General features: G+C 38.6%; 1 protein-coding gene across 6 annotated transcripts in view; it reads left to right on the top strand.

Moving 5' to 3' along the window:
- The window catches only part of LRRC4C (leucine rich repeat containing 4C), a 1,285,379-nt gene that overhangs the window by 177,102 nt on the left and 1,088,053 nt on the right, over positions 1–20,224 (top strand). The window contains exon 1 of one of the 6 annotated variants that reach the window (XM_072969824.1): positions 14,782–14,860. The exons of the other annotated variants lie outside the window; for them this stretch is intronic. The gene's annotated coding sequence lies outside the window, so the exon portion shown is untranslated. Of the gene's footprint in view, positions 1–14,781; positions 14,861–20,224 lie in introns of those variants that run through there. 6 annotated transcript variants of the gene reach the window in all.

Here is a 20,224-nt window from a genome sequence, read left to right as displayed (position 1 = left end):
TAGTTTGTACCTGCCACTCCTCCATCCTTGTACAGTGCCCCCACTCCACCCTGGTAACCACTAGTTTGTTCTCTGCATCTGTGAGTCTGCTTCTGTTTTGTTACATTCACTAGTTTGTTGTATTTTTTAGATTTCACATATAAGTGATATCATACATTATTTGTCTTTCTCCAGCATACGTTTCACTTAGCATATTGCCCTCCAAGTCCATCCATGTTGCAGCAAATGGCAAAATTTTCTTCTTCAGTGGCCGCACATTGCATGTACAGTAGAGTCCCAGCACCTTTGGTATCTCAGAAGGCCCTTCATAGTTTGATCCCTGCCTATATGTCTAGCCTTAATTTCTTCACTTTCCCACTTATATCCTTTATCCCAGATGCAGCAAACTCTTTAGTATTCCTTAATCACACAATGGCTTTGCAAATCTAAGTATCCTTATAAATGTCATCCTGTTGGAATTTGGTGAGGAGTGAGGAGAGCAATACATACCGCTCCTTTTACCTGCTGGAGTTCAGATTCCACTTAGGGATAAACACAAAGTAAAATAGGTAGAGAGAAAATGTTACCTTCATCCTGATGGTGTTCATATCAGCATATGCAATTTATTCTGTTAGGCAAGCAGGTCTTCCTAAATCCTAGAATAGACAGTGCTATGCTGTCTTCCTATCAAAGACAGCATGGGAAAACTGAAGCCTCGCCATGTGAGGAGAGCATTTTTTCTGCTTAGCTTACTGTGTGGCCCAGATAGAGAACACCAGCTCCCTGAGGGCGAGCGAGCTCCCCAGTGAAAGGAGAAAGTACACAGCCCTGTTCTCCTCCAAACCTGCCAACAGACTGAGCAGCTCTTCCCCTCCTGTACGGGAGTCAGAGGCACAGCAGACAGAGGACAGGAGTGGCCTGGAAGTGGAGCTTCTTCAAACTGGAAATATTTTTAAGCGAACAATGAAGATACATCAAATATAAGCTGAATTCATCAGGCGTTTTTCAATTTTGAGTGGAGAGGGGAAAAAAGGCACTTGACTTTGCCTTAAGCCAAAGAATGGAATTGATTAGCTCACACAAGTGAAAAACATGGCAATGGAATATTCTTTGACTGTGGTGGAGTCCAGGTACTCAGTGTCATAGAACTTGGTCTGTCTCCTCTGCTTTCCTCTCTTGACTCCAACCTCAGGCAGGCTCTTTTTCCTTGCTGTGCTGTGATATTAAGATGGCAATTGGCATCTGGTGACTATCTTAACAAGCTCAGCTCTCCCAATGAAAAGAGAGCTTCACTTTCCCTCAAATTCTAGCAAAAGGCCTGGATTGAATGTCACTGGATAACTTAGCCTGGTGAAGTAAAATAATGTGTACTTTTTTTGTCTAAGGATGATTGTATACCACCAGCTCCCTGAACCATGGTTAAAGTCAGGATTCTCTGAAGGACTGAGATGAGTGAGGGATGTTCCAGAAGGAAGAGCATCTATTTTGGGCAGACAGAAACAGAAGATATGTCCATAGGTGAAGGATTGTTCCGTAGATGAGTGGAGTGATGAACCAAGGTAGACAGGTTGTTCAGCAGCAGTGACACTGAGTCTAGATAAAACAGGCTTTCTAGATCATTCTTATTGTTAAATTAGTCTCCTCCGCGATTCTGTTGAAGCCAGTTGGGAGACTGTACTCATTTTTTGTTAGCCTAGAAATCAGACTTTCTTGCAATAGGTGAATTGGGAAATCTCTTTGCGATACAGAAAATACTGTTGCTGTGACAATTGTTGCAATAGAGGCCTGTTGGAAATGAGTCAGGAAGTAGATGGAAGAAACAGTAGCCCCAGTCTCTGCTGCCAGATGAAAGGAGTGTGCATGCAGCCATGCATTTTTCTACTCCAGTCTCTCCTAGAATCGCATCTCTCTCTCTCTCTCTTTCTGTCTGTCGCACACAGACATGCACACACACACACTCAAATAGGCCATATCATTATTTCACCCAAAAATGATGAAACAAAAAATAAATATGCCAGCTTCCATCCAACAGAAATAAAAATACCTCCAAAATTTCAACTTAATGGTTTATGTCAGATTGTGTTGACTCACTTGTGAAAGAAAAACTGCAGTATTACTCATTCTGATTTAAAATCTCATATGTAGAGGTCTTGATGATACGGGATGATCAGCAAAGTTGGAGCCCTTGTGCTCAGCTGCACACTGGCAGGGCTGTCTGTGTCCCCCTTGCCAAGGGCCTGGTTGTGCTCATTCCAATATGGCCTAATTTTATTTTCCTCGCTGTCTCCCTCTCTCTCAGTCTCTCCCTCTCTCTTTTAATGTTTGAAAAATACAATAGAATTGTCTTCTCAGCATGGGGATATCTGCATGTGTTAAAATTACATTTTCTATTTTAAACTCACTCTCTTTTTAATTTAAAAGGACTTGTCAGAACATGCAGTCTTTTCCCCCCTCTTCCTAGAGAAGGGGGAATGTAAAACCTTGAGATCTTGAAAGAGGCAAAAGCCAACTTGCAGGGGAAACAAACAAATAATTAAACAAACAAGCAAAAACCAAAAACACACACACACAAAAACAAAACATGCAGAAGTCTGGCTGATTTTGAGTGGGAATCTCCCTTGGAATTTGATAGGAAGAACTGTGGCACAAAGGAGTGATAGTAAGGGCAAGAAATAGAATCTTCTTATCTGGAAATTATTAGGCAAAGCATCAACTCCTATTTACCTCAGTTTCCTGGAAGATATTAAAATGAAGTTTCTCAATTACTAATACCTATATGTGGGTAGACTGCATGAAAAGAAATGACAATAACATTTGCTGAGAACTTACTTCTGCATGAGACAGTATGCTGAGAATATGAATACACACACAGGCTCACACATCACACACACATCTCCCAACCCAGCCTCACAGTGCGATTTATTTAGTGGGTTCTCCCCCGTCAAAAACAATAACCCCCCTCTACCCACTATGAGGTTGGGTTGGGTTAAAAAAGCCCCGTTTTATAGATGAGAATTTGCTTTAAGGCACTGGGACAGGTGCTGTGGTTGCATCAGTCAGAGCCTCCTTCAGGAAACGGGTGCTCATCTCCATACTTGTCTGAAATGCTGGTGCCAAAGCTCACAGCTGAGTTCCACTTGAGGCATTTCCTCCACCAAGGAAAGCTTCCTTGCCACAGGTTACACTAAGTTCCCTCAGAGCAATCACCTGTCTCCTGAGGATTTACTCCTCACCTCAATTTGGGGCATCTCTGAAAGGCTGCCTTGGCTCTAAAATTCCCTGGGGGACTGGTGGGGCCTTTGGTGGGCTCACTCTACTGTTTAGCTTCTCCCTCTCCCCAGTCCTGTTTCCATCACCCGCAGTGGATGTTGATCAAGAATAAACCTCAGTAAACCTTCTTCATACAAAGCGGTGTCTCATGGTATGTTTCTGGAAACCCCAGCCTAAATCAGGCACCCAGAACAGGTGTCAGTTAAATGTCTGCTATTACAGTTACTTACCAGAGACACTTGTATGAACAACAGGGATGGTTCTACAGAGTCCGTCAAGCAAAATAGAACATGTAAAGGCTTTGCCTTTTTATGCCGATGCTTAATGCTTTGCTTGGTCTACGTAGCTAACTGTATCTAGTGCCTCACCAGTGAATCTATAGCCATCTTATCCATGATACCTCTGCATGGAGCAGAAAGCCAGTCCTGACCCAGATGCTGTTGGTTCACTCTAAGTAGGACCCATGATTTTATTGGTCTTTTTTCTTGTGTTATGCAATGTATAATAAGGGAATGTGTGGTCGTCAGTGCCTGAATGCCACTTTCAGTAATAGAAACGCCTTCTGGGGAAATAAGATTGGTGCCAGCACTAGAATATGGAAGCAAACTTGAAATTATTTCACTTCTATTTCAGAATGGTTTAAAAAAAAAAAAAAGGAAAAGGCAGCGAGACCATTTTTGAGAGCTGCCAACCACATGGAGGCATTTGAATGAAAATTCCTCTGTAGCTTTCTATAAACTACTAAATAGAAATCCGGAGTTTTCAGGTTGGCGTGTCAGCCTCTGTAAAATCTACTGCCGAAATACCTTTGCACATTATCGCCCACGGGGCCCTTCACGAGCACTCCTTATTTTTACCAAAGTGGACTGAGCTCTTCCCTGAACATAAATAAAAGCAAATATGTAAAATAAAATAAAAAAATAAAATGTTCTGACTAAGATCAAGTAAGCCCACGCTAGCCATTTTTTTCTTACTGACTATAACCCCAAATTCTGGACAAGACAAAAAAAAAAAACCTCACTGCACACTCTGAAAAGTAAACAAATGCAAGCAGACTGAGGAAGGGAGTCAAAAATTGAAGAAACACCCTAAAAAGGGGTAAGCTTCTCCTACTTTTTTCCCTGTGTTTTTCTTCAATTGGAGCTGCAGTAGTAGTGGTGAAAGCAGTAAAACTTTGGAAAAATGCCTTATTTTTGGTCAGAGACACAAGGCAAGAAGCTCCTAGAGCCTGAAAAACGTGGGTGGATATCAGTGAGAAGGCATCTGGAGAATGGGAGATATCCCTGAAGGTGTGGTTGGACCTACACTAGTCCTGGGCTCCAGATGCAAATTACCAAGAGTTCTTAGGTAGCCAAACACTACCTATTAGTGAAAAATTAAGACAATTCAACTGCTTAAAAATTTAAATTTATGCTCTGTGAAAGGTGCCATTAAGAGAGTGAAAAAACAAGCCACAGACTGGGAGAAAGTGTTTTTAAATTGCATATCTGAAAAAGAAATTGTGTCAAAACATACATGGAAATCTCAAAATCCAATTTTAAGAAAACAACCAACCTAGTTTTGTTTTTTTTTTTTAAATACACAGAGAAACTATACAGGAACTTCATCAAGGATGATATTCTTTGATAAATGAGCACATTCAAAGGTGCAGCATCGTTAGTAGATGTTTTAGTTTCCTTGGGCTGCCATAGCTAATGGCTTAGAAACAGAAATGTATTATGTCACAGTTCTAGGGGCTAGAAGTGCAAAATCAAGGTATCAGCAGGACCATGCTTCCATTGAAGGTGCTAGAAAGAACCTTCCCTTGATTCTCCCTCGCAAGACCTCCTTGACAGTGAAAGCACCATCAGCATCGTCATAATCATCATCATCCTTTTAAGAGCTGATAGGACCACGTTTTGATGAGGTTCAAGAAACTCAGACTCCTGTATCTTGGTGGACTGATGCTGATATCAATGATACAGCCATTTGGAAAACAATTTGACAGTATTTTATGTAGGTGAACATATACTTACCCATCTACTCACTCCTACATATTTACCTAAGAAACATGAAAATTTATGTTCATACAAAAATCTCTACTCAAATGCTCAGAGTAAAAGTATTCATATTTGCCCCAAAGCAGAAACAACCCAAATGTCCTTCTAGCAGTTAGTGGATAAACAAACTATGATGTATCCATACAGTGGAATGTCATTCAGCAATAAAAAGGAATGAACTATTGATAGACACAATATGGATAAGACTCATAGGCATTATGCTAAGTGAAAGGTACCAGATTCACAAGACAGCATGCTGTGTAACTCCACTGTTGTGACATCCTAGAGAGACAAAATTATAAGAAACAGCAACAGAAATAAAATCAGTGGTTGCCAGGGGTGTGGGTGGGGAGAGGGGGTCGACTACACAGGGGCACAGAAGCATATTGGTGTGATGGGACAGGTATATATCTTGATCGTGGTTACCCTATGCATTTGTCAAAATTTACAGAACTGTGCATCAAGAGTAGTGAATTTTACAGTATATAAATAAACACATTTCAACAAATAAAGCTGGCGCCGCGTATGCTAGGCATGTGCTTGGGACATAATCTGTGTCAGTTCCTGTCTTCTTCCCTCATGCCTAAAGGACATCCAGTCTTATAGCTATTTTAATTATGTGCTGATTTTTAATATTTATAGTTCTTTCTTCTTTAGAATGCTTTCCCCTCTCCGCTGCCTCCACTCCTGGCAACTCAGTAAACTCGTCTTAGTAGGACATCCCGCCAGGCCACAGTCACAGCCCTCTGCGCCGTGCTCCTGGCTGCTGTCCTAGGCCTAAATCTGGTCTTGTCTGGCCTTCCACACCTGCTGCCTTAATAACTGAACATCTCTTGTCACCTGGAAATCAATTGGTGACTTTCTATCCTTGGAATTGATTCAAGAGACTCTATCATCCCAATGCCAAGTCCCACGAAAGTCCAACACCCTGACATTTCCCAGGGGCTTACATCCTTGTGTTCACCAAGCTCCTGCTACCATGGGACTGACTGTTCTGTCCTGAGATACAAAGTCGAGCCCTTTTCTCATTTGACCTTTTCTTTGTTTTCCAGCAAAATCCACCCAAGTGAAGCATCTCTAAGTCAAATACTTTGCTAAAGACTTGGGGGAAGGAAGAAACGCTCACATTTCAAACTGGGTGTCATTCATCCACACTGAGATGCTTCAGTGGCCCATGTCAGAGGTGAGCTGTAGCCATGCACCACTGCCTGGTTCCTGTCTCTTCTGCAATTTCAAAACCCGTCCTCTCTTCTCTCCTCCCACTCCTCTCTCAGGAGCGTAACCCATTCTTTTTCTGTTCTCTTAAAGAACAATTTCTCCATCACCTTTTGTTGTCTTGGTTCTTGTTGGTACCCAAGTCTTTGGCATCTTCCCTTCTACACTGAGCAGCTTCTCAAGACAACTTCCTGAAGTCAGGTTCTCCCCAGAAGGGAATTCTGCTTAAGTCGGTATGGTAGTAAAATGCACACTTTGTCATAATCTATTACAGCACTTATCACTAAATCGCACACACTTATCTCCTGTTTCTCCCACTATTCCATGAAATCATCAAGGGTATTCAGCCTCTCTCCACCTGCCCCCCAAAGCTTAGCACAGTGGTGGGTATATACTAAATATTTAATAAACAGATGAAAGTGTCTTAGTCTATTTGGACTGCTATGAAAGTACCACAGACTGAGTAGCTTATTATGAAATAACAGAAATATGTGTATGTGTGTGTGTGTGTGTGTATATATATATATATATATATATATATATATATATATATATATTATGTTTGCATATATATATAGTCTCTACCAGGCATTCCTGCCACAGAGCTCTTAAAGCTTTGTAATTTTTTAAGTGATGAGATCACCAGGAGCATCTGTTCTTTACTATTTTGTCTTTGACCCTGGTTTCTACACAGGGCTCCAAAAGCCTTTGGAATTTCCTGGGTGATAGGAATGTCTTTTGTTCTAATGAAGCAACTCTTAGTGGGCTCCTGGATGAGGTCACTAGAAAGTCAAAGCCAGGACTAGAAGCTTAGAACTTTCAGCCCTGCCCCTCCTGTCCTCCAGAGGGAGGAGAGGGACTGGAAATAGAGTAATAATCAATCATGCCCACATGGTGAAACCTTCGCAAAAGCCCAGTAATATGGGGTTTCGAGAGCTTCCAGGTTGGTGAACACATGGTGCTGGGAGAGTGGCATGCTCAAAAAGGGCACCAAGCTCCCCACCCTTCCCCACATACCTTGTCCCATGCATCTTTTCCATCTTGCTGTTTCTGAGTTATAACCTTTTACCATAAACCGATAATCTAGTAAGTAAGATGTTTTCCTGAGTTCTGTGAGCCACTTGAGCAGATTAATCAAGCTCATGGAGAGGGACGTGGGACCTTCTGATTTGTAGTCAGTTGGTCAGAAGCCCAGATGACAAGCGAGACTTAGGACTGATATGTGAGGTATTGGGGTGGGGGGAAGTCTTGTAGCACTGAACTCTTAATTTGTGGGATCTGCTGCTGTCTTCAGGTAGATGGTGTCAGAACTGAGTTAAATTGTTGGACCTCCAGCTGGTGTTGCGGACTGGCTTGATGTGTGGAAAATTCCCTTATGTGGATGACCAGAGTATCAGAAGTGAGGTGTTCGGTGTGAGTGGTAAGGGGGAAACAGAGGAGTGCTTTTCCTTTTATACTTATAAACAGCAGGCATTTATTTGCCATGGTTCTATAGGCTGGGAAATCTAAGATCAAGACCCTGGCAGATTCAGTGGCTGGCGAGGGCTCACTTTTTGGTTCACAGACAGCTGCCTTCTGGCTGTGTCCTCACATGGTAGAAGGGGTCAGGGAGCTCCCTGAGGCCTCTTTTATCAGGGCACTAATTCTTTTCATGACACGTCCACCCTCACGACCTAATCACCTCCCAAAGGCCTCACTTTCATATACTGTTACATCCAGGATTAGGATTTCAGCATACACATTTGGTGGGGGTGGAGGGAGGAGCTGGGTGCACAGACCTTTGGTCCATAGCAGAAAGAATAGCCAGGCTTTCTTTTGCATTATGTTTGCAGTATTCCCCAAGTCTGCACCATTACCCCCTACCATTTCTATCTCATTTCTTCACATCCTTGAAGCCCCTGTATCCACGCACTGGTACATCTATGAAAAATTTCCTTACATCTCCAGATTGTAGTTCTCTGAATTCTGAATTTAACTGTTTTTCTTCTTCACTGAAGGCAAGAGTTGTGTTTAGTAAACTTTCATAAAGTCCTCTAGTGTATTATCCTCTGATGGGCAGTCAGTAAATTTATTCTATAGTTAAAACCAATGTGTATTGAGTGATTAATTTTTTTCAGTCTCTGTTCTTGGAGCTGGGCATAATAGCAGGGACTCAGAGTAGAGTTTTCGCCTCCTCAAAGAGCTTACGTTCCAGTAGTGAGAGTCCTGGAATAAACATAAAACAAATACATATATAACATGTGATGTGGTAATAAGTACGATAAAGATACAGTAGAGTTGGGAGATAGAAAGTACATGCATATGTCGTGGGGGGTTATGTAGGAGAAAGAAAAGAATTGTCCTTTTATGCAGAGTCGTTGGGCAAGATCTAATAAAATGAAGGTTAGATAGACACTGAGGGAAGATAGGGATTAAGCTGTGCAGATACATGTGGGGGAAAGCACTCTAGCATCCCACACACCTTGGGATGAGCACCACATAGTTCTAAAGGAAAAAAAAAAAGGGGAACAGATTATGCAGATGAAGAGAAATATTTCAAATACAGCAGACATTTATTTTCCTAAGGAAACCTTATGGTTAATTTAGAAGGATCTGATCATTTAGGCTGGGGAATAGACATTGCTTGGGAGCAGAAGGCAATGGTTTCTTTTACCTGTTGTTACAACCACGTAGGCTGACCTCTATTAAAGTGTCTCTGGGCAAGTGGCAAGACAGAATGGCTCTCCTAAGCTCTCCATCTAAAGAAGTATCCTCCTCATGACTGTCACATCGCCTCTGTCTTCTTGGTCTCAAAGATAGTTTTAAGCGCAAAAGGTATCATTTCTAAATTTGATACTTGGAAAGGGCAAACATCACAGGTGTCACAAGCTTTGATAAAGAATGAATCTTGGGTTCCTGAGAAACAACACTGGGCTTCCTATTTAATTAAAGTGACAGTGAAAGATTTTAAAATTAAACATAGGAGGTAACACAATGGTAAAGAATCTTAGTACTTTCAAAACTGAGAAGTCTTCAAGGAAATGATAATGTCAACTTAAAGCATGGGAATTTTTCTTGTAAGACACAAGAATTTTTGCCTCCAAGGGCAGATTACTCAGAAGGTAAGGTTTTTACCGCCTCTCAGAGAAACCAATACTTTAAGAAAAATGCAAACATTATCTTGTAAATAAACCCATCATATAAACATTAGCCAGAACTGACCAATACAAAAAAAAAAAATCCTTTTCATGAATCTTCTACAATTTCCTGTATCTATTCAGGTTCTTTTCCTTACACTTGCCTCCTCCTCATTTTGGAACAGTCATTTGACTCTAAGACAGATCTCCTCGCCTTTTTACCTTAACAGAATCACATCTCTCACAGTACAATTTCTCAAAATGGCAAAAATGAACACAGTCATTAACAAACAAAGATACATATGGGCCTCTCTGTACCATGTGAATATACTAGACAAAAAGTGTATAAACTTAAAATTATGCTCTGTAACTAACATTACAGTATTCTATCTTATTTAAAAATTATCTAGTTATCTAATGAATATTCATTAAGTAGCTCAATTTAGTAGCAGTCCAAGATTTTAAATTACTTAAAGATCCTGGAAATTATCTTCAAAATTACATACTACAAAATATAATTACTGTTGAAATAAAGTTTGTCAGAATAATGATTCAATTTGGTTGAAACCAAATTTAAATTTTTTATCATCTTAAGCTGTAAGTAGAAATAATGCTAGCTCATTTTATTAGAAAAACTTAGTTTAGAAAGAAAATATTCAAGTAGAATAAAAATGTGTACTTGCATTATACTGATAACACTGATAACACAGATAAAACATAGTTCTTTGTATTAAACCAAAATTATTAAACTAATTTGGTTTGACAGAGTAGGTGAATGTAAATTCTTAAAATGTTTCTAAGTTACTTTCTATGAGAATACCTCTTTTTTTCACATTGAAATTGAGATTCAATTTTTCTAATTTCTTAAATATTGAGAATGACCAACTATATAAATACTTATCTCTAAGCCAATCACAGTAGACCTCCTTTAATGTAAGGGATTTAAAATCTAATTGATTAATATTATCCAGAGATAGGAAAATATTACATATTCACATAATTAGAGGAAAAGACTTCTGAATTACAGATGTATACACTTGTAGACAGGCACAGAGAGCTTATAGTTTTAATTCTAAAATTTCAGTCATAAGTCAGGCATACACAAACAACTACAAAGTTCACAGGTTCACTCCAAAGGCCTGGTCTCTTCTTAGTGGATGTAGTTTATTTGAGTTCAAAATACACCAACTGAAAAGAACAGTAAAACCAGATTCTCTGTCTTCTTTCACCCAACAAAGACAAGATCTCTATAAATCATCAATCTCTTTATAACAATCAACAGATGGTCAAATCAGGTAGAAGGGAGAATCATCCAGGAGTCTTAGGGGAGTCATGAGGAAAGATGAAGTTAAATCTTATCTCAGAATGTTGATGACAGAGTGGTCCTTTGAAATTAGCCAGTTTCCAAAACTTGAAAGATCAGGGGTAGGATTTCTTATTCATTGCTTTTCCAGAAGCAAAGCTGCTCAGGTGAGTTTCAACATTGTTAACAGCTCTTTTAAGTTGATTGTATGATAACTGTCATATTCTCGATGAGGAAACTGAGGCATAAAGAGGTTAGGTAACTTGCCCAAATTCACATAGTTGCTGAGTGCTAGAGGTGGGAATAAAACTCTGGAAATCTCACCCTAAAGTTCATGCTGTCAGCCAACATGCTCCTACACGAAGGCTCTAAGGGTTTACCACAAGATTGAAGACTTTTTCTACCCAGTCCATCACTATTTCCCCAAAGAATAGTCCTCAGTAAATATTTGGTGGATGGATAAGTGAAAGAAGAATGATCCATAAACAGTGAAAGAAAGAATAAAGAGTGAGGCAGACAAATGAACACATAGAGAGAAATGGAGAGAAAAAAGTGACAAAGTAAATGTTTCCTTTTTCTACTCCTGGAGGTGTACATTGTTCCTGCCTCCCCTAGACACAAAGGGAAGAAGTCCTCACTTAGACTATTGTTTTCCAATTGTCCAATCACTCCCAGGAAAAATTTTAAATCATTTTAGAGGTATGCATTAATTACCTCCAAGGACAGAAAATGTAAATAATCTAACACTGTTGCTAATTAAAACTAGAACGCATTGACCAACTTGGAAGTTTAATCACCTATTTTCCTGTCAATAATTATTTGAGATAACTACTGTTTCCTTCTGCATTTGGATTCTGTTAAAGGCAGATGTTCTATCATATTCTTCTTTGTATTTTCCACTTTACATAGCACCTGAGACATAGTAGGAATCCAATGAAATGTTTAATTGAATAAGAAAAATAAAACTTTGTGAAGCTTCCTCTCCCTTTGAAATAAGAGGACGTGAGAATTAATTCTAGTTAATGTGATCTAAGTACAACCAAAATAGACTGACAATATAATACGTTTATTATAACTTCCCAGGAAAGTTTGCAATGACTTGCAGTTTGGGATCAAGATTTATACTTGAAACTGTATTATAAACCACAAAACATGCAAACACACATGTAGAAATACAACTGAATTGAGCTGGTGAAATATTTTAGTACCACTGATCTCAGCTATTCCCACTTAGATAGATTTTTGTACACTGAGCTGGAACAGAATCCAGAGAAAGGATTCATCTAAGTTAAAAAAATAGAACTATTAAAATATTGGATTTATTTTTATGATAACCACATGTTCTACTAACTTCAAGTTACTACTCTTAATATTCTTGATACAGTGGGATGGTCTAGTTCTAGCTAACTCTGGTCCTTGCCCTGGTTATCCACTATGGTACTTGTTGAATATTTCTTTCAGAGTCCTAATTGAGTTGGACCTACTTTGGCTTTATTCTTACATATTCCTTCAATTTGAAAATGACTCTTTTAATAAAATAATTTGCATCTTATTCCTTGTCAGAATATCCTTAGTGATATTTATAATGGTATTTGGTAGTGTTTATAGTGGTACTTATAAAGCTTTTATATGCATCATCATATTTGATGCCTATCATAAGTCTGTGATACAAGTAATTCATTACAACCATTTGGCTTTTGATAAGAAAATGAAAGAAAGAGAGAGAGAGAATCTAATGTCTCAGAGTTACTATGCCTTGGAGATTTGACTCCTGGTTCAGTGATCATATTAATATAATGACCCAGTTGGCTTGTACTCATACTTTTAAAAAGCTACACAATTAACAAACCAGCCAGGGATTGTTCTCCATAAAAATGTACCATGATTTAGAAGATGCTATTTGGAACGAATGGAAGCTCAGCTGTCTCTACCTGTTAGGGATGGGAGGTGAAGCGGGTTCTCCCTCATGTTTTCTAAAAATTAAAGTCCCAACCTATGTGAAAATCACATATTCTAACCTGTGACACTTTTCACTATTCCTCTTCAGTCTGAAATGTTCCCCAGAAACAATAATGTCCTTAGAATTTCTTGGTCTACTGTATCACTGACAATTTGAAATGCCTTATACTCTTCTAGTAGGAGATATGAAATGAAATTTTGATAGCAAAATCTACCCTCTGGCTCTTAAGAATAATGGGGAAGTGGCAACCATAGACCAAAGATAGACATTGGAAGAAAATATTTTGGCAATAATCAGCTTTGGGGATTTAATATATAGATGGACCTTTCAGAATAAGCTGAGGACGAACAGTTGACTAATTCATTGTAAGGACAAAAGAAAGGCAGATAAATGGTTTCCAAATTTTTTTTTCCACAGCCACACCACAGGTTGAACAAGGAAGCCAAATAGGGGAGGCTTTTTCTCCCTCTCATGACCAAAATTCACTTCTTTTTTGGTAACTAAGTATAGACCTGTAGCCATTCAAGCTATCGTGTCTTTTCCACAAGCACCAGTTTTAAAGCTGAAAAGAATGGACAAAATAATATCATACACCTGTTCTTCTGGAAACTGCTTCTGAAGGAGGGTGAGCAAATAAGAATGACCAAAATAATGGAGATCCCGGGTGAGCACCCACAGTGAGTGGATGGTTTCACACAAGGAGAAAGAGTCTGTATCCACACAGATGGGTGCAATAGTTTGTGTACGTGCAGGTACAAACATCATTCAACGTTCTTAAGTTAGAGGAAAATATTTACTTTCTGTTTTTCCTAAATCCTAAAGCTAAGAATTAGCATCTCTATTTTTATTGGCCAACATGACAGTGCTATTTGGACTATTAAAGAGCCAGAAGCATAATTAAATTGTAAGCACCATCTTTTATGGAAGTATGTTGAAACAGTTATAATACTAAAGACCAAAAAACTTGCCACCCACCTCAGCTGCCACAGTGTCAACCTAGTCTGAGTCAGAAGTAAGTTCAGGAGAATCTCCAAAAATGTGCCTATAATTATTAGCCTTTGATGCCAAAACCCCATGGGAAAAACCTCCCAAGCCTTGGTGAGTGTGGCTGGAAGGGTTCGACCATGCATAAGGCCCATTATCTACTTCTATTCCTTTGGCCAGATGTTTACATTAAATAAATGTAAGTGGTTTACTTTTCCCCTTCCTTATGGCGAGGAGAAGCTACAAAAAGAAATCCATGGAAGCAAGTGCCCCCTTCTCCCTCCCCAGCACACATAACTTCCTAAGGCCTTCAAAGGGCTGACTTAAGACAACCAGCCAAGGCCTGGAGTGAAGTGAGGACAAATACATCCATTATCCAGTGAGAGGTAAACTTCACCCCGAGAAGAATGTCAAGAGAAAAAGGAATACAAAGAATACACAATTAAAACAAGATATTCTGTATTACATAAAAGCTCCAACTCCTAGCATCATAGCTAGTTTGCTAGATTCGAGTACGTATATTTTTCCCTCTGAGGAGAAATAAAATCAGATACCTTGGACTCTAGTAGTTAGAGACACTATTTTTTAAAGAAGTAATTTTGTCTACTTCAAAGCTTAATTACTCCCTGCAGCCAGTGTGTCTCTTTGTTCTCAGATGTGTATTCTCATTGAAGAAGTTGAATTTACAATAGACTCCTGAAATATTTCAATACTAGCTTCTTCCAAATGTTTCCTCCCAAAGAAATTTTTTTTTTAATCTTAGAAGTTAGAAACACCTTTTTAAATGTAGAAATTTGTCCTCAGAGCTGCTGAAACTTTTCTTAGAGTGAGCCATTACCTTTATACCCCCTTTCTTTCTTATAGGAAGAAACTGGTGGAGTACATTAGCAATTGGAAGTCGAAGGAGTAGAGGAAATTCAGAATATACATGAGTATGTGCCTATTTCCTGATCTGCTCAGTGAGGGGTGCTTTCTGGCTGAATCTGATGATAAAGTAAGGGCGAATTTCTAGTTTCATTAGAGGCATGCGTATGCAGAGTCCTTGGGGGAGGGCGTGGCCATCATTAGCAGTGTACCCAGATGTTTCTGGCGCTCTGTTTTCTATGAACATGGTAGAATTGTGTTTTTTCCATCCCTTTAAAATTAGATGAGGAAATACAACTTGTTTTAATAAATAGAATATGGGTAGAAGTCATATGTGTCACCTCTTGGCAGAAACTTTTGAAGACTGTGGTATCTGCAATATTTTCTTGCCCATTCAAAATGGTTGTGAAATCACTTGCCACGGTGAAGTTTTGTGAGCTGAGACCCTGAGTTACTACCATGAGTTGTGCCCTTTTGCCGACCTGCAAAGTACACACTGACTGAGCAAGCTGTTTGGTTGTTTGGTAGGGTTTTGTTGTTACCAAAACATAACCTCCTTTATTCTGATGACAACAGGTAGGGATTTGAAAACTCTTCTCCTTACAGTGCCAAGACTGAGTGGTAATGTCACCTGTGGACTTTGGGTGATAATGATGTGTTAATGTAGGTTCAGTGATTGTAACAAATGTACCATCTGGTGGGGATGTTGATAATGGAGGAGGCGATGCACTTGTCAGGGTAGGGAGTATACGGGAAATCTCTAAACCTCCCCCTCAATTTTGCTGTCATCTGGAAAATGGTCTAGAAGAGTAAATCTTGAAAAAAATTTTTTCTTCAGTATCTAGCATCATCATGTTAAGGTGATGAAGTTTTGAAAGCAGTCCCTATAGGGCAAAGCACTAGCTCTGAGCATCTACCTACTATCAACAATAAACCATATTAGTTATCTTTCGGGTCAGTCTCTCAGGACTCTCCACATCACATACCAGAGACACACTGTGTAAAAGAGTAAGCGACAAACTAGCTAATGAGTCCTTTTTGTCACGGGATCAGCCTTGTTCCTGACGAAGGTCTTGACACTTGCACTCTCTCTCTCTGCGTGGAATGTACTCCCCCCAGATCGCTGCGTGGCTGGCTCTTCATCATTCATGTATCAGTGCCCATGTCACTCCTTGAGACAGATTTGTTGACTACACTACCTACTATCATCCTCTATCCTGTCACTGTCTGCCATATAAACTCTTTCAGTTTCTTTACAGCTCTTCAACCACCTAGGGTATTTCTTTTCTTTTCTTTTCTTTTTTTTTTGGTGTGGTGTGGTTATTGGTGACTATAATATGTTGCCAGTAGAATGAAGGCTCCCTAATTGCAAAGATGCAGTCTCTCTGATTCATTACTGTGTTCCCAGAACAGGGACGGGTATCAAATAGGTTGTCATATAATTTTTTTTGTTTGAATGGGTAGAAACATCCAGCCAAACCAGATTAAGAGGGAATAGATTTGCCCTCACTTTTTTAAAAAATATTTTTTATTAATTTATAATCATTTTACAATGTTGTGTCAAATTGCCCTCACTCTTTAAACAAGTACAACTGAACAAAATATTTAAAAGAATAGTTTCATTGGACCACAGTCATCACTGGATAGTAAACCCTGAGGGCAGGGACATAAATGAGGTAAGTCCTACCAGTCCCCCAGTTAACTCCGAGGAGAGGGTTTCTAGACTATATAATAGGAAGAGAAGCCCAAGTGGGGCCCAGAAGTTGCCCTGAGTTGAAGAAGAAGGGATGAACCCATCTAGAGTCCACAGGGCAGCGCATGGGTAGGAATGTGCTGCAGAGTGAGAAAGCTCTGAAGGTCTGCAGAAGGTCCTTACCGGTTTTTAGCTCAGGACTCATCAGAGGATGTGGGTGAGGAAACGACAATACCAGGGAAAGAATCACTTAAAAGAGCAGGGAGAACAATCCCCAAGGCTCACACAAGGCCAGGAACACTTTATGTTCCTGCCAGTCAGAGCGGGAAAAAGCCGTAACAGATGGGGCGTCAGGTGGAGCGTGCAGAAGGGCATCATCGCCTTCGTAGTGGGGAGAAGTTATCCTCAGACTAAAGGCTCTTCTGATTCTGCCTAAGAAAGCTTAAAAGTAAGGAACCAAAAAGCTCAAACATTTCCCAAATATCTGTGTTCCAAAACAGGTGTCATGAATAGCTAAAAACATATCCAGTGGGATAACAAAATTCCTGACATAAAATCAAAATTATTAGGCATGCACAGAAGCAGTAATCCACAACACACAGTGAGAGGGGAAAAAACAATCAATTGAAACCAATCTAGAAAGAATGCAGATGAAAGACATAGTAGACAGGATATTAAAATACATATTTTAATTACATTTTATATTTTCAAGAAAGTTGATAAAACATAGGCATGTTAAGGAGACTAAGGAGAATATAAAAGAAGACCCAAAATGAACTTCTATAGATGAAAACTATAGAATCTGAAGTAACAGAATACACAACATTGGATTAATAGAATATTTGATGCTACAGAAGCAGATGAGTGTTCAGTCATCCCTCAGTATCCACAGGGAATTGGTTCCAGGAGCCCCCACAGATACAAAATCCATGGACACTCAAGTCCCTTATATAAAACGAAGTCATAATATAAATACAGTTGGCCCTCTGTATTTAAGGATTTCTTATCTGCATATTCAGCCAACCACAGAATCTGTGGAATCCGTGGTTGGTTTTATCTGTGGGTGCAAAACTCATGGATATTGAGGGCTGACTGTACTTAAGGAGTTAGTAATAGAAATGATCTAAATGAAACAGAAAAAAACCTGAAAGACAAAAGGAAATCAGTGGAGATGTGGGACAATGTTAAAGTGGCAGGCTGAGTAACAGACATGTAAATTGAGGTCACCAACATAGAGGGGACAGGAGCAGAAAAAACATGAAGAAATGAGAAAATTTTTCCAATTTTGATGGAAGTAATAAATTCAGGATTCAAGAAGCCCAGTGAAACCTAAGCAGTTAGAAATCAGAAAGAGGGAAGAAAACAAACAAAAAAACCCCGAAAACAATCTCAGCGTAGCCAGAGTAAGAAGAACCATTATGTGGAGAAGATAAGAAGACAGTGGGTCAAATCCTTTTTTTAGATATACAAAAGCTGAAAAACTTCACCACCAGCACCTCCCAAATATGTTAAAGGAAGTCCTTCCAGCAGGAGGAAAATGATGCCAGATGGAAGTCTGTAACTATGCATATGAATGAAGAGCACTGGGAATGATAATTATATGTAGGTAAATATAAATATCTTTCTTATTTTGAAGTCCTGTTAAAAGATCATTTGACTCTTTTAAAATGACAGTATCAATTTATTGTTGAGTTTATAACAAATGTGGAAGCAAAATGTATGACAATAACAGCACAAAGCCCAGGAGAGGGGCAATTAATGTATAATGTATATTTATGGTGTACATGAAGTGGGAGAATATGACCTGATGACAGGCTGTGATCATTTAAGGTATGTACTGTAAATCCTAGAGCAAGTGCGCCCCAAAAGAAAGAAAGACAATGAAGCAAAGAAGTATAGAAAATAAAGCAACAAATGAGCCAAATTGGAATTATTTTTTAAAAAATAAATGGAAATAGCAGAATAAACATGTAGAGCAGAAATGGTAAGATGGTAGATTTTAATCAGTCTTTATTCATAGTCCCAATAAATTTAAATGGTTCAACCATCTTGAATTAAAAGTCAGATATTGTCAGATTGGGAAAAAAATAAAAAAGCAAGACATAACTATATCTTGCCTGGAAAAAACCTGAATTAAATAAAAAGATACAAATAAGGGTGCAGAAAGAGGTACACTGCTAATCCTAATCCAAAGAAAGCTGAAGTGGCTGTGTTAATGCCACATAAATTAGATTTTATTAAAAGAATATTACCAGGGACAAAGGGGCCATTTCATAACTATGAAGGGTTAATTTATCAGAGGGCATATTAAATCCTCAATACCTATGACCTAGTAACAGAGCTTCAAAATGCACAGAATAAAAACATAAAATTGATAAATAAATCCACAATTACAGTGAATATTTGAAATAATAGAGTAAGTAGATGGAAACTGTCTATACGCGCATAGACAGACTGAACAGCGTTGTCACACAAATTGTTCCTAATGGACGTTCACAAAACATCCCACCCAACAGCTCGAGGACAGGCATGATTTCTAAGAGTACACATACTGTTCACCAGATTAGGCCATAAAACAAGTCTATAAATGTAACACGATTTAAATCAAAGAAATAGTATTTTCTGATCTCAAAATGGAATTAATTAACATTAGAAATCAATAACAGAAAGATATCTGGAAAATCCCCAAATAATTGTAAACAAAGTAACACATATGAATAAACCACAGGTTAAAGAAGCCAAAAGCAAAATTAAAAACTTTTTAACAGAATGAAAAAGAAACCGCACATATCAGAATTTGTGAAATACAGCCTAAGAAGATTTTAGAGGCCAATTTATTGCAGTAAATGCCTGCATTAGAAAAGAATGATCTCAAATCAATGGCCTATGCTTCTATTTTAAGAAAGTAGAGTCAATGGAATCCAAAAAAAAAAAATTAAAAAAAGAATAATAAAGATAAGAGCAGAAATCAGTGAAATACAAAAATACAGATAAAATCAACTGTGAACAAAAAGTTGGCTTTTTGAGAGGATCAATAAAATTGGTAGACCTCTAGCCAGACTGATTAAAAAAAAAAGAGTGAATGCACAAATTTTCAATATCAGGAATGAGAGAGGGGATAATCACTGTAGACCATACAGATATTAAAAGGATAATAAAGAATTATTATGAATTAGTGAATAACTAATAAAGTGACAATCTAATTGCACCACACTAAGAGCAATCTATACACAGGCTATTGTTAGTTTGTTTAAGGCTGAAGTTGAAAGGAGGAGCCAGGGTCACTTATAAGTCCCTGAGTTGTTACGTCTAGCATATTTTCATCAGTAATAACAGCAAAAAAATTATCTACTAGCTGAAGTTTGGAGGGAGCTGTGTTAGGCTCATTCTAGGGGACAAAAAAAAACAGCAAGAGTTCCTTTGAACCTCTGTATTATGTATATAAAATAATGAAGCAAAAAGTGCTAAGTGATACAGGATCAAATAAGTACTCTTTGGACTGATGAGAGGGAGTAATTGTAAAGGTCCCGGCAGACCTCTGGGGGAAATTGATCCAAATAGTGCAACATTTATGCTAGATTTATCTAAGCTTGTAATTTCTAGATATAAATAGAAAGGCTAAATAATTTGAGAAACATAGTGATGTCCAACACTTAATAACTGCTTAAAATGTTTTAAATAAATGATCCAAGCTAACATCAAGACATAATTAATAAAAATGTCAAGAGATGGAATAATAGAGTCCAATCAATAAAGAATGTAATCTTTTAGGCTAATAAACTAATTCAGAACACTTGGATT

Source organism: Vicugna pacos, chromosome 10 (assembly GCF_048564905.1).
Source record: "Vicugna pacos chromosome 10, VicPac4, whole genome shotgun sequence".
Classification (NCBI taxonomy): Eukaryota; Metazoa; Chordata; class Mammalia; order Artiodactyla; family Camelidae; genus Vicugna; species Vicugna pacos.
The sequence above is the reverse complement of the archived record's forward strand: the minus strand, read 5'-3'. Positions and strand labels throughout refer to the sequence as shown.